The sequence below is a fragment of the Muntiacus reevesi genome, chromosome 5, assembly GCF_963930625.1.
Source record: "Muntiacus reevesi chromosome 5, mMunRee1.1, whole genome shotgun sequence".
Taxonomy (NCBI): Eukaryota; Metazoa; Chordata; class Mammalia; order Artiodactyla; family Cervidae; genus Muntiacus; species Muntiacus reevesi.
Window position 1 is genome coordinate 36,138,036 of NC_089253.1, and position 14,029 is coordinate 36,152,064.

Genomic DNA, 14,029 nt, shown 5'->3' on the forward strand with positions numbered 1-14,029 from the left:
GAAAGAACCAGAAATCGCCACCAAACTGGCCCCTGCGGGTACCAGAAGGAAAGGAAATCAACCGACCTGAACAGGACGCCTGCTTCGGCGGAAGAGCTGGTTCCGGCGGCCCTCTCCCCGTCACTCTGCCCTGGAGGACGGAGCTGCAGGGAGAAGAGGAAGCACTAACACGCTCAGGGCTCACTTCCCTCCTGCTGACAGCATCCTCCGTTCTCATCCATTCTCAGACACGGGTTTTACAGCCCGGAGTTTTCACTACAAAGGCTCTGCGGGTTTTCCAAGAATCCTGATGCTACAGAAGCCCGGGGTCCCCCAGAGCCCCTCTGTGCCATGGCTCGGCGGGAATGATGCCTGGGCTGAGGGGGCGCCACGGAGTCCAGGCCCAGGGTTAAGGCTGTGTGGCCAGAGGTGACCTCCAGGCTTGCTTCCTCATCTGGACCAGGAGGGGAAGGCATCTCCAGGACAGCAAAAAGACGAAGGAGAAACCCATCAACGGAGGCCACGTGATGCCTCTGCCAGGAAGTCCTGGGTTCAGCCTTCAAGCTTCAGTGTTTATTTAAGGTGCCCCCCCCTTTTCATGCTCCAAAGTGTCCTGGTTTAGATAACCAATTCTATGGTCACCTGACCGATAGACCTCTACAGGGCCACCCCCACTTTCTGTTACCTACTGAGGGCTGAATGTCACCCCCAACCTCCACGACACGGATGCCAAGCTTTGTTGAGCACCTGAAACCTGGGGGGACGCTTGCTGAGAATGTGGGAGCCATAGCCGCACCCTCAGAGCCCTGCATCGTAGGCCAGGGTGGGGCCCAGACATCTCCCGGAGATGCGGACGCAGCTGGTCTGAGGCCGGATTCCGAGAAAGACAACAGCTCACTGCTGGTCGTGTGCAATGGAGGCCACTAGGGACTGAGCACCGTGGTGTGTTTTACAACGCACTGCCTCTCCTACTCCTGCGAGGTGGGGGCAATTGTCCCACTGGTGGGTGGGGACCAGAAAGGTTACAAGGGGCAGAGTCAGAATTCTGCACTCTGTCTACACGTCCCTCTGAGACTCCCGACAAGCTTGGTCTAAAGGTTGACGGTGAGGGTCTGGGGAAGGAGCAGAACTGGGGAGGCCCCCCGCCCTTGTTGTTGTTTAGTCACTAAGTCGTGTCCGATTTTTTCATGACCCCACGCACTGCAGTCTGCCATTCTCTTCTGTCCATGGGATTTCCCAGGCACTCGCCATGAGCGAGACGAGCAAGGGGAACTGAGCAACATTCTGAAGACCTGGAATGTCAGGGGCCTGGGCTCCGTCAGACTGATCATGTCTGAGTCCCAGGCCCTGCCACTTGTCACTGCTATAAGTGGCTCAGTGAACTCACCCTGAGCCTTGGGCTCTTCAGTGCAGTGGTCAACACAGGCAAAGTGCTGGCTCAGTGTGAGGCCTGGCCTAAGACAAATGCTGACAGAAGGCTCCAACGCTGCAGAAGTTACTTATTGGTTACTAAAGCCTCCAACACAGCCCAGACTTGCTGGGCCTCAGTGGCAGCTGGCCTGGCTCCACCCACCAGGGGAGGGACCTGCCACACAAGGGTGTTTGCTCCTTTTCAAAGTTAGGGCTGGGTACAGAGACACCCCTAGACTGAGGATGGATGCTCCAGTGTGGGCAGCTGGCTGGCTGCAGACAAAAGTGCAGTTTCCGCAGTGCCACCTAAGAGGGCCCCAGCAGGTCCAGACATTCTCACCATGCACCCGCCCCGGGATGGGCCCCCACTCTCCCCTGACCACTTACCACGGGAGGCAGCCCCAACCACGCACAGTGAGACCACATTCAAGGCGGCACAGCCTCAAGAGCTGATGGCACACCTTTTGGTCTCAGGACACCTGTCACCCCTAACACTGGAGACCTCAAAGAGTTCTCATTTACGTGGATCTTAGCTATTGATAAACACCAAAATTAAAAGTGAGGGATTCTTAAAACACAAGAACACGAAAGCACACACACACTTGCCGTCAGAAGGATGTTGTGTCGTGAACCCTCTGAAAACCTCCCTGTGTACTCATTCGAGAAAGAAAGGAAAAAGGAAAAAAATGCCCTAGGTTACGAAAATCACTCTGACCTCATGGACAGCCTGACAGGGTTCTCAGAGATCCCCCGAACACACTTTGAGAACCCCTAGCCTTAGATGTTAGGGGCACAGACTCAGGAGCCAGACTGTCCAGGTTTGAAGCTCATTTCTGCCACTTACTAGGTGTGGTATTTAATCTCGCTGTGCCTCAGTTTCTCCAGCTGTAAAACAGCAGTGCCTGGCACGCCATAAGCACTACATAAGTCTTTGTTGTCACCATGATGCCCATAACCTCATCACACAGTGAGTCTCACTGTTATCCAACCTCAGAGACGAGGCTCAGAGGGGTGTCCAGGGTCACCAGGCCCGGAGGGGGCAGTGCCTGAACCAGTCCAGGACTCTTCTCACTATCTGCAGCAGCATCGCCAGGGGTCCCTGCTGAAAGCCGGAGTCCCAAGTTCCACAGACCCAGTACTTCAGGATCTCCACGATTCATTCATTCTTTGTTTTTCTTCCTCCCTCCCTTCCTTTCTCTCTCTTCCTTCTTTCCCTTCTTTCCAGTTTTACTGAGATATAACTGACATATAGCACTGTGTAAGTTTAAGGTATAGAACATAATGATTTTACTCACATAATGAAATGATGACAATAATTTTAGGGAACATCCATCATTTTCTACCGGTAACAAAATTAAAGAGACAGGAAAAAACCTTTGTGTGTGTGATGAGAACTCTCAGGATTTTCCTTCTTAACGCCTTTCAAATATAACATATGGTATTAATTACATTTACGTTGTCTCTATAAATTGCATTTTTAAAGTAAAATTTATAAAGTTATAAATTATGTTTATTATGGTATCTTTATCATCCCTATCGATTATCTACACTATAATGGAAGTTTGTACCTTTTGATGGTCCTCCTCAAGCTCCCTTCCCTACCCCCCGTCTCTAGTAACCATGAACCTGATCTCTTTTACTATGAGTTTATTTGTATATTTGTTTGTTTGTTTTGAAGTGTGATTGACTTACAACCTTGTTAGTTCCTAGTATACAACACAGTGATTTGCTTCCATACATTTCAAAATGACCACCAGGATAAATCTGGTTACGCTCAGTCACCCTACAAAGATATTAGTTATTGACTGTATTCCCCATACTGTACATCTGATACGCGTGACTCATTTATTTTGCAGCTGCAAGTTTGTACCTCTTGGTTTTCCCTCACCCCACTGCACCCCTGCCTCTGTCTGTTCTCTATATCTATGACTCTTTCTGTTATGCTATGCTTGTTCATTTATTTTTTAGATTCTACATACAAGTGAAATCGTAGAGCATTTGGTTTTCCAGTCTTGACTTCCTTCACTTAGCATAAATGGCTAATTTAATTTTAATGACGTTTTCAGGGGGCTCAATCTCCCTGTGATGTATCTGCTGAGTGTCTATCAAGCCTCCACAAGCACTGCCTTCCAGGTGATGACGGCCTGGCTCATGCAGGCATGGCAGGGGGTCTGGCACATGAGAACAGGGGTCTTTCCCTCCGGGATTTAACTCTGGGTGTGCAGCCCCGTGACATCGAGCATCACTGAGTGAGGCCACTGCAGTGTCCAGACCAACCAGCAGAATGTGGGTGTACGGTCTGGAGAGGACAGCCCCAGTGCTGCGGCCGCCGCAGGGAGACCCATGTGACGGGCACACCTGCCATGCCGCCAGGCTTTGAGCAGGCCAGGAGAGTCACCCTGCAAGCAGGCAGGCTGTCAGGAGGGGGGTCCTGGGGGCTCATCACGAGCAAGAGGCGCTGACGCTGGACACCCCTGCAGCCCCCCGCGAGGGCTGGCTTCCCTGATGGGCTGGCCTTCACCAGCCACTTTCCCTCCGTCACCCTCCTCTCCAAAAGGGAAATGTTTTGATTAGAAGAAAGTCACTAAAACAAAATCTTTCTAAAACTTTCAAGTTATTTTACAACATTCTCATCTCTTTTTCTACTGGGGCTGCCCAAAGAGCAGTATGGACGCCTCTGTGCATCAGGTGTGCACATTCATCCTTTGTGAATTTGCAGTGTATGTGGGTGTTCGTGGGTGAGTCTGTGACAGCAAAGTGGCCAAGTCTTCCCCCTGGGCTTGAAAGTCCAAGGTCACACAAAGGGGGCCTGATGTTGCTAAAACCTGTATGAGGCTGCTGCTTCCACTAGGAAGAGGGACAGCGCCAAGTATGTAACTTGTCATCAAAGTTTGGTAATAAGTCACTGCAGATATTGAGCAAGAAAGAAGACTTTCCTGTGTTAAATAAAGAAAAAAAAAAAAATCCTAGGAATAGAATTACCATGCTGTGCTGAGCTAAGTCACTTCAGTGATACTGGACTCTTTGTGACCCTATGGACTGTAGTCCGCCAGGCTCCTCTGTCCATGGGATTCTCTAGACAAGAATACTGCAGTGGGTTGCCATTTCCTCCTCCAGGGGAGCTTCCCAACCCAGGGGTGGTGGTTCTTTACCACCAGCGCCACCTGGAAGCCCATATGACCCAACAATTCCACTACTGGGCATATACCCTGAGAAAACCATAACTGAAAGAGACGTATGCATCCCAGTGTTTGTTGCAGCACTATTTACAATAGCTAGGACATGCAACGACTTAGATATCCACTGACGGATGGATAAAGAAATTATGGTACATATATATATAATAGAATATTACTCAGTCATACAAAAGAACACATTTGAGTCAGCCCTAATGAGATGGATGAAGCATGTTACACATGTTACACAGAGTGTAACATGTTACACATGTTACACAGAGTGAAGTAAGTCAGAAAAACCAGTATCATATATTAATGCATATAGATGGAATCTAGAAAGATGAACCCTACTAGCAGGGTAGCAGTGGAGATGCAGACACAGAGAGCAGACTTGTGAATACAGTGGAGGGAAGGAGAGAGTGGGATGAACTGAGAGAGTAGCATGAAAACATACAAATTACCATATGTAAAATAGACAGCCAGTGGAAACTTGCTGTATGCTGCAGGAAGCTCAAATCAGGTGGTCTGTGACGACCCAGAGGGATGGGATGGGGTAAGGTGGAAAATGGGAGGGAGGTTCAAGAGGGAGGGGTTATTTATCTTGATGTATGAATATCTATGGCTGATTCAAGTTGACGTATGGCAGAAACCAATACAATATTGTAAAGCAATTATCCTCCAATTAAAAAAATTTTTTTTAAATAAAAGCATATAAAACTAAAAAGAAAAAAAAAAAAAAAGAATGGCGGCCAATCTAGAAAAAAAACAAGTGAGCATCCCAGGGGATTCCAGGGTGTATCCACCTTTGCCACTACACACGGCCTCCCCAGAGTCGCCTCCCCCTCCAACCGCCCTCCAAACGAGGACCTTCCTCTGCCGTCTGAAGTCCCACACCTGGCTCTGTTTGATGGCTTTAAACTCCTGTGGCAAAAACCTCTGACACATCTATCTACTTGGTGACCTGGACAATCACATGTCTTTTAGGCAGTGAGAACTGACCCCCAAAGTGGGCAAGGAATGAAACATACAGCTCTCCTAATTAAACCGTCTCTCCCTGGATCAGGTCCCCTGGCTGGGGAAGAGGATTCCATTCTGCGTGGGGAACATGCTGGTATGTGCTCAACCTGGCATTCATCCACCCCCCCGTGATGACTCTCTGCCATTCCCTGATTGGGAAGGATTTGTCGTTGTTGCTATTGTTCAGTAGCTAAGTCGTGTCCGACTCTTTTCGACCCCATGAACTGCAGAAGGCCAGGCTCCTGTCTTCCACTACCTCCCAGAGTTTGCTCAAATTCAAATCCACTGAGTCAGTGATGCTATCTAACCATCTCAGCCTCTGCCATCCCCTTCTCCTTTTGCCTTCAATCCTTCCCAGCATATTAGGGTCTTTTCCAATGAGTCAGTTCTTCACATCAGGTGGAGTTTCAGCAACAGTCCTTCCAAAGAATATTCAGGATAGGGAAAGATGGCTACTCTCAAAGACAGGAGAAAGAACCATCTCAGTCCCACGGTCATACAAAGCCTCTCTTGTGTCAATTCCCTTTCATTGTAGACTTCAAAGCATGCATGTTTGGAATGCCTCAAGAACTTCAGGTATGAAACAGCTCCATTTCATGCAGGTTATGAAAATGAACCCTCAAGGTCAGCCTGCAATTCTGATGTGCTCGATACTACCAGAAGTAGATCTCTTTCATGTAGCAAGTTTTCAGGTGAAATGTACTTGGCCACAGTGGGATGTGGGCTACAGTGCTTTTCTTCCTAATCCACCTTCTCTGGTTTCTAACTCAACATCCCTCTCAATTCTATCATGCCCATTTCACAGGTGGTGAAACTGAGGTAGAATGGCATGTAACTTTGTGACCTGATGCACTATAGTCCACCAGGCTCCTCTGTCCATGGAATTCTCCAGGCAAGAATACTGGAGTGGGTAGCCATTTTCTCCTCCAGGGGATATTCCTGATCCAGGGATCAAACCCAGGTCTCCAGTATTGCAGGTGGATTATTTCCCTGAGCCACCAGGGAAGCCCTTTGGAGACAAGAGAGGGGATGCCAGACCTAGAAGTCCTGACCTGGCTGGCTGCTCCTTACACCAGGCTCTGCCCTCCCAGTCGCCTCTGCTCACTGCCCAAGGCACCGCTGGCCGGTGTAAGAGCCACATATCCCATGTCCTCTGGAAGAAGTCTGCTCAGGATCCCACGACCAGATGTGTCCCACTCAATTTTCCTTCCTTGTCAAAGGGACCCTAATGGTTCCATGGCGCCCTTCTTCTGATATCAAAGCCCTTTGCAAACTCTCCCATTAATTTATATAAACTGTCTAGTAAGTAAAGTGAACTCAGGGCATAATTCCCCTATTTCAGAGATGAAAGCCAGAGACAAACAGGGTACTGTGCAAGGTCCTGTATTGCCCAAGTTCCTACAAAATGTTACCGCAGGCCAGAGGCCCGTCCTATCCTGGTATTCTGACTTCACAAACGACACAGGGGAGAGATGAGGGTAGCATTTAGTTGTAACTCTATCAAGCTGCAGAGATTACAAGCCTAGGCAAGCCGCTGATCACCTTGGCCCTCCCCGGTCCCTGCCTCCCGGGTAGAGGTGACTCATAAAGATGCCCGCTGGCCTGAGGAGTGGGCGAGTTCCATCTTACAAGATTTACCGAGGCATCGCCCACCCCTGCAAGTTAACTTCTGATGCCTTTGCTTCAGAAGTCCACAGACACTGCCTGATCCCAAGACACCAGGGAGGCTGAGAGCAACAAGTATTTCTCATAATCTGTAGAAGGGGTTGGGGATGGGGGCGTATTCTGCCCAGGCCCACAAAGCAGGTACCACCAAAGTCTGGGGGTACCCATCTGCTGCCGTCAATGTACTGCCTCTGGATCATCCAAAGTGGCAGAGGAATCCAGACCAGTGCTTCTCAAAGTGGCCACAACCCCCAGTGAAACCATCAAGTAGAGGACGGGGTGGGGGAAAGGGTTACGGAGAAGCCCTTTGGGGATACATGGGCCATCTGCTTTTGCCTCTGGAGGCCTCACAACTCCAGTGACCTCACCCCTTGGCACTGTGGCCTGGACTGGACCCCCTCCCACTTACCACGGTGCCCAGAAGGAGGCTGGGCACTTCTTGGGCAGTGCCTGCGGACTGCCCAGGGGAGGGGCCGAGAGAGAAGAGGTGAGGTGAGGAGAGGCAAGCCCCTTGATGGCAAGGAGAGTTCTCGTCAGCCGCTGTATCCCCGGGGCCCGGCAGAGGATGCAGGACACAGTGCAGGGAATGCTAAGAAAAACAGCCGGCGGCAGGGAGCTGGCTGGCGGGCAAGTCACACGGGGCACGGGGCTATGAGGATGGGGCTTTTTCTATTTTCAGCCTCATTCATTTATTCCTGCTTCTCTGAATGAACATTTAAGGAACAGCTACTATGAGGCAAGGACAGAACAGGGCTCCAGATGAAAGCAGGAAGGGTAAGTGGGAGCAGAGGGAGGGGAATAAATGTTTACTGACTTCTGATTAGTACCAGACACAGACTTAGGTTAAAACTGATGCTCTCTAGGAACTCGGTTCGGTTTTTTAAAAAGAAACCCTTCACCGTGAAGCAGAGTGAACACAGGTGAGAGTGGAGGGAGGAGCTGGTAGAGGGTCAGCTCTGAGGGGTGCGGGTGCTGGGAGCCCAGGGGGCCTCCCTGTAGGGGAGGCTGGTGTTGGAACAGGACTCAGAGGGTCGGGGGCAGACAACAGCAAGGCCGCCATGGGAGCCGCTCACACAGCATCCACAGGTACCGAGACGACAGCGCTTTGGGGGGTGCCACCTCCCACCCTAAGGAGATCAGATTGGGACAGAGGCAGAGATCAGACTGGGACGGAGGCGGGAGAGGAACAGGTGCTGACCTGTGCTCCCTCCACGGATAAGACACAATGCATCACCGACTGCTCACTACCCGAAACTTTCTCTTTTCTTTTCCTTTCCTTCCTTCCTGTCTTTCCTTTTTCTCCTCTGAGCTTTCATCCCCACAGAGCTCACAAACCCAGATACCTACACAAGCCAGGCAGGCGTGTCTGAGACCGTCTCCCCTGAAAGCTCCATCCCAGCTCAGGCACCGCCTGAGGAGGGCGGGCCCAGCATGAGCAGACCTGCCTGGTCTCCAAGGGAGGCTAGAAACCCACAACGCTGTGGCATCTCCCCGTTTTTACATTTCAGTAACCAGTTCAGAGTTGAAACGACCACGGGGTGTGCTGTGGTTTGTCACCTGACATCAACACCGTACCCTCCAAGAGAGACACATGCAAGGAGGCCAGAATCCACAGAAGAAGGAAGGCGCGTGTGAGACGGGTGGGGAGACAGACATTTCTCAGGCGTCCTGGAGCCCAGCTTCTGCCCTGGTGTAGGGGCTGACCGAGCCGGAGCAGCGCCAGCCAGAGATAAGGAGGCACTCTCCAGGTGCGCCCCTGGGCCTTGCTAAACCTCACAGCGTGGGAAGGGGCCATGAACTCTCTGGCCACTGGTTCTACTGCTTGCAGTCTTGCCCTCATCTTCTTTCCGCTACTATCTTCATGAAATCGAGCTCACATACCTTGAACACGGGAAACACGATTGAGTGGGAGATAATGAGGCCCCAAAGTGACTACACAACTCCCGGTGGATGAGGGCCAGAGCGCTGCCCTTGGTCACCACTCCCCGAGACAGCAGCTGCAGAATGTCCTGGTGGGACGCCTGCCAGGCCTCAGCTCGGGGCAGCCCTCCAGATCTGACCTCAAGCGGGAAAACAGCAAGGTATTGATGGCTCCCGCTCAATGAGGACCTATCCTGGGACTGTTCAGTTCAACAACAAATACTTTCAACTGATATTAGATCCTGTGAAAGGATAAACTCGCCGGGGGGAGGGGAGGGCAGGGGACAGGAAGGAAAGACCGAAAGCAAAACTCAGCATTTTCTAAGCAGAAGGGTGTTCAGATCAGAGTACGGTGTGCAGCCCTAGAGATGGCTGGCGGTGCCCCTCACCCCTTGCTTCTGCATAAGCTATTAGAGCTAGGTCTCTTCCTGCTGGGTGCAGAACAGAAACAGAATCTGGGGACTGAGGTCCTAGGTTTGCGCTTTGGCTCCTCAGCTGTGTGACCTCGAACCCGTCCCTTAACCTCAGTTTCCTCATCTGTAAAATGGGCAGCATGATGATAATCCCACCTTGGGGGCTGCATGTGTGCCTGGGATGAGCAAGCAGCCCTGAGAGTGCTTTGTCATCTCCCGAGTCCAGAATAAATATTAATTATTTTGCCTCCTGGGGCACAATCCGATGATTCGAGGTGACTCCTGACTCTCCAGGGCTCAATACTGAGTTAAGGAAATAACTGCTATTTCTGAACCATAACCCATAACTCTGACTGATCCAGTGCTTCTGTTTTCCCGGCTCCACCAGGAGCTAAAGCACTGGCTCTGATTACTCTCCTCCTCACCCTTACCAGTCAACCTTTCCTTGCCAACTACTTCAAACCTGAAATCACACTGCAAGGAGACTTGTAAAAGCCTTGGCTTTTCTTGTCACTTTCTCACATCTCCCTAGGGCAGCACAAAAAGCTGTTACCAAGGCAACCTGCATAGTTCAATCTCCGCGTGTTATCTGGAAATGGCCCCATTTCTCCCCTTGTGACAAAAACACCTGTGGCTGCCTTAGAAACCTTTCTAAGCCTGCTGCTTAATGAGGAAATATGTTCTGACCTGATTAAGTTTTCTTTTCCCAAGACAATTTCAACTGTTAAATCAAGTAAGCAGACATTCAGTCACCTAACTTCCCACAGGACTTGACAAAAGCAAACCACCCATCATGCACTTCTCACTTGCCCCAAAACACCGTCAAACTGACCTGCCTTGACAATCTGAAAAGGTGGTATGTACCAGGAAGTCTTCCAGAAGGGAGACTTCTTTTGTTTTCTTTCTTTCTAAGGAATTTCTGGAGTTGGGATTGGGGTCAGAGATCCCTCCATACTTCCCCGTGCTAAATAGTTAAAACAGTGTGAAAGGCAGTGGAAAGAGTTCAAGGCTTGAGAGTCCAATATTCTGGATTTAAATCCCAGGTTGACCTTTTACTGTGCTTTAGACAGTAAAGAATCTGCCTGCAATGCAGGAGACCCAGGTTTGATCCCTGGGTTGGGAAGATACCCTGGAGAAGACTGGAATGGCTCCCCTCTCCAGTATTCTTGTCTGGAGAATTCCACGGACTGGCAGAGGAGCCTGGCAGGACATAGTGCATGGGGCTGCAGAGACTCAGACATGACTGAGCAACTAACACAACAACTTGACCTTTTACTAGTTATGTGACCTTGGGCAAATTATTCAGCCTCCTAATTCTGTTTCTTACTGGTAACACAGGAGTAACTCTACCAACTTCACGAGGTGGTTATGAGTTTAGCAAGAAATAAACACGAAAACTTCTGGAGGTGCTAGGAAAACCATCGAGCCAGCGCTAGGTAGCATTAACTCATGCACTCTCACACTTTTTCAAAACTTATTGTTGTAAAGTGCTATCTGACAACCCTGCCAGGTTCCCAGCTAGGCCCATGTGGGAGAACTCTGAAAGAACAGGCTCCAGAAGGCAGCAAGGGATATGGCTTTCTGAAACAGACTCCAGACCAATCTGAACAAAGGTCCACAAACATAAGGGGGCCCATACATCTATGGGGGATGTATGGTCTCTCAGGACAAGGCTTTTGGAGGACATTATCATCAGTACATTAATATTTACATGACCAGATGCTCCTCAGGTCCCTGAATAACTCCATCGATGCCTCTTTCCCCAGAGATAGGTTCCAAGTGAGAAGACCCGGGGATGATGAGCCATTTATTGCGCCAAGAGCAGGAAAGCACCCTTATCACCTTTATTCTCCCCAAACTAGATTCCCCTCCTGACCTCCACTTCCAGCAGCCTTCCATCCTCACTTCTCCCCTCCAGGCTAGTTCCCTCATCTCTGAGGTCACCACCAGGTTTGATCTAGTCCTTGTTCAAATGTTTACGTGCATCCATTGCTACCCTTCCACAAACTCCAAAATGGGACTTCCTACCTCCAAATTGCCAGGCACCTAAGGATTAATGTTTTTTAAACACTGCTTCTAACTCCATCCAACCTTCCTTGAAGCTCACCATCTATTTGGTTTCTCCTTCCCTCTTCTGTTTATCTCCCCAACACCTTGGCTGGGAAGAGTCTAAACACAGCCTGACATGTTGTCAGGACCTGCGCCTCCATCCTCTTTCCCCATGTGCCTCCTGAGCGACTCCTGATGCTTTCCAAAACTTTATCAACCCCCCAGTACTCAGGACACATCACAGAGGCCACACTCTGTGCGAAGGGGAAGGGGAAGAGCCCCACTCTTCCAGCTCGGTCTTTCCACTGACAGCATGGGGGTCCCCAAGGCACCGTCCAGGTAGGCAGTTGGAAAAGCATACCCCTAACCCCTCACTCCTGTTGATCCCCACCATCCCCTCCACCACCTGCCTTATTCCCCATCCTCCAGCTGGGGATGCCTCACCTGCAGGGCACAGAGGGAGGGAGGGAGGGAGGGCTCTGCACAGTAAATGGTACATGGTTCTCACAGAGCACATGGGAAAACTGGAGTGGTCTTTGGGAGAAGCAGTAAGGAGGGGCAGAGGAGGCTTACTTCATCCCCCTACACCTCGGTCTCATCTGTAACACAGGAGTTTTACAAGGACAAATGAGTTGGTCCCAGGGAAAACTAATTGCCCTGTTCTCAGGCCGGGTTCAATAAAGGGTCATGATTCTTACCATGGCTGAGTTCCCACATTCAGCCCATTCTGATGTTTGCAACTCAAGCCCTTCTCACATGGATACTAAGGAAAGGAAACCTCAGATTCCTCCAGAGACGACATCAGTCAACAGAATGACAGAACTCAGATGGCTGGATGGAACTCAGATCAATAGCATTCAGCTTCAGTCAATACGATGGCCAAAAAAAAAAAAAAAAAATAGGTCATCTAACAAGTAGTCCATTCTGGAAACTTCCCGACAGTAAAACAGCCCAGCCACTTAAGAGAAGCCTCCTGCTTGTCTGCCCTGTGGCTCTGACGTGAAAATAAAAACATCCTAAGCTACTTCACACTGAACTTTCATTTCTTTTTATTCCATCCCAACTGCTGAGATGACTCAGAAAGGATCTTGCTCTGCAGCTGGCAGTCCTCCACCCCACCCCACACTTTCTCATGTGCAGATGAGGCTGAGCAAACAGGTTCAACCATCCTAAGGATCAAGATGAAGGTTAAGCCAAAGACACACTCAGGGCAAATAATAGGAATCAGTACAGGGTCATGCTAGTGTGTCTGCTTTACCTCCAAGATGAGGAGCCTCGCTCTCCTGGCTGACCTTGGGCCATCCTAGGCTGGTATAGAGTGAGGCCAGCTCCAGACCTCTGCCAGCCATGTCTGACCCTACACATTTCTGGGTCCAGCAGAGGCAGGTAGGTGTGTTGGGGGCAAAAGAGAAACCAGGCCTGAGCCTCCTCAACTTTACTCAAGACTCAGGCAGCAATCTACAGAGGCCATCACCACACAGGTGAGATGGGGCTGAGCTGCATCAGCACCACAGTGAGCCTGAGACTCCTCTCCCTCCTAGTGCGGAATGTCCATAGGAGCCAGGGTCTCCTGCAGCATCCTGCCTGGTTTTAGCAGACTCAGCCTTCTCTAGCACTCTTCCACATCCCCCAGGAAAATCCAGAACACTGCCAATCAGGGCTGCTGAAAACTGGTTTTAAAACACCCAGTGTTTGGTATCATGCTCAAAATCTGTGCTCGTCAGCTTGGCATTCAAGGCCCTGTACCAGCAGAGCCTGAGCCTCCTCTTCTAGCTAGTTCTCCCTTCACCCCTCCACGGGCTGTGGATTCACCTGACTCTTTGTTCTACCTATTCCCAGAACAAACTAAATACTTCCGATCACCTGGCAAATACTCCGCATCTAAAAATATCAATAGGATGGGGACCCAGTTCTCTGGGAACCCCAAGGTTTGCGCTCTGTCTTTGCTCTTACTATTCTGTCCGTCTAGCCTGGAATTTCTTCCCTATACCTTCTCCAGCTTGAAAATGCCTGGTGATCCTTTATTGTCAGCTCTCTCGGAAGTATTCCTTGATCTTTTCCCAAAGACATCATCCTGCCCTCCCATGGTGCTCTTTATATGAAGTGAAGTGAAGTGAAAGTATTAATCACTCAGGTATCCAACTCTTTGCAACCCCATGGACTGTAGCCTTCCAGGCTCCTCTATCTATGGAATTCTCCAGGCAAGAATACTAGAGTTGGTAGCCATTTCCTTCGCCAGGGGATCTTCTTGACCCAGGGATTGAACCCAGGTCTCCCACACTGCAGGCAGATTTTTACTGTCTGAGCTACCAGAAAAGACCAACACACCATGCAGCAATTACTATGTAAGAATCAGCATGATTCTCCAGCAAGACTGGGAGATTACCAAGGGCCCAGCAT

General features: G+C 50.1%; 1 protein-coding gene across 2 annotated transcripts in view; it reads right to left on the minus strand.

Annotated features, from left to right (window-relative positions):
• Nucleotides 1–14,029, minus strand: part of VPS37C (VPS37C subunit of ESCRT-I) — a 28,500-nt gene that overhangs the window by 8,240 nt on the left and 6,231 nt on the right. Inside the window, exon 2 of one of the 2 annotated variants that reach the window (XM_065937439.1) lies at nt 67–143. The exons of the other annotated variant lie outside the window; for it this stretch is intronic. The gene's annotated coding sequence lies outside the window, so the exon portion shown is untranslated. The remainder of the gene's footprint in view (nt 1–66; nt 144–14,029) is intronic. 2 annotated transcript variants of the gene reach the window in all.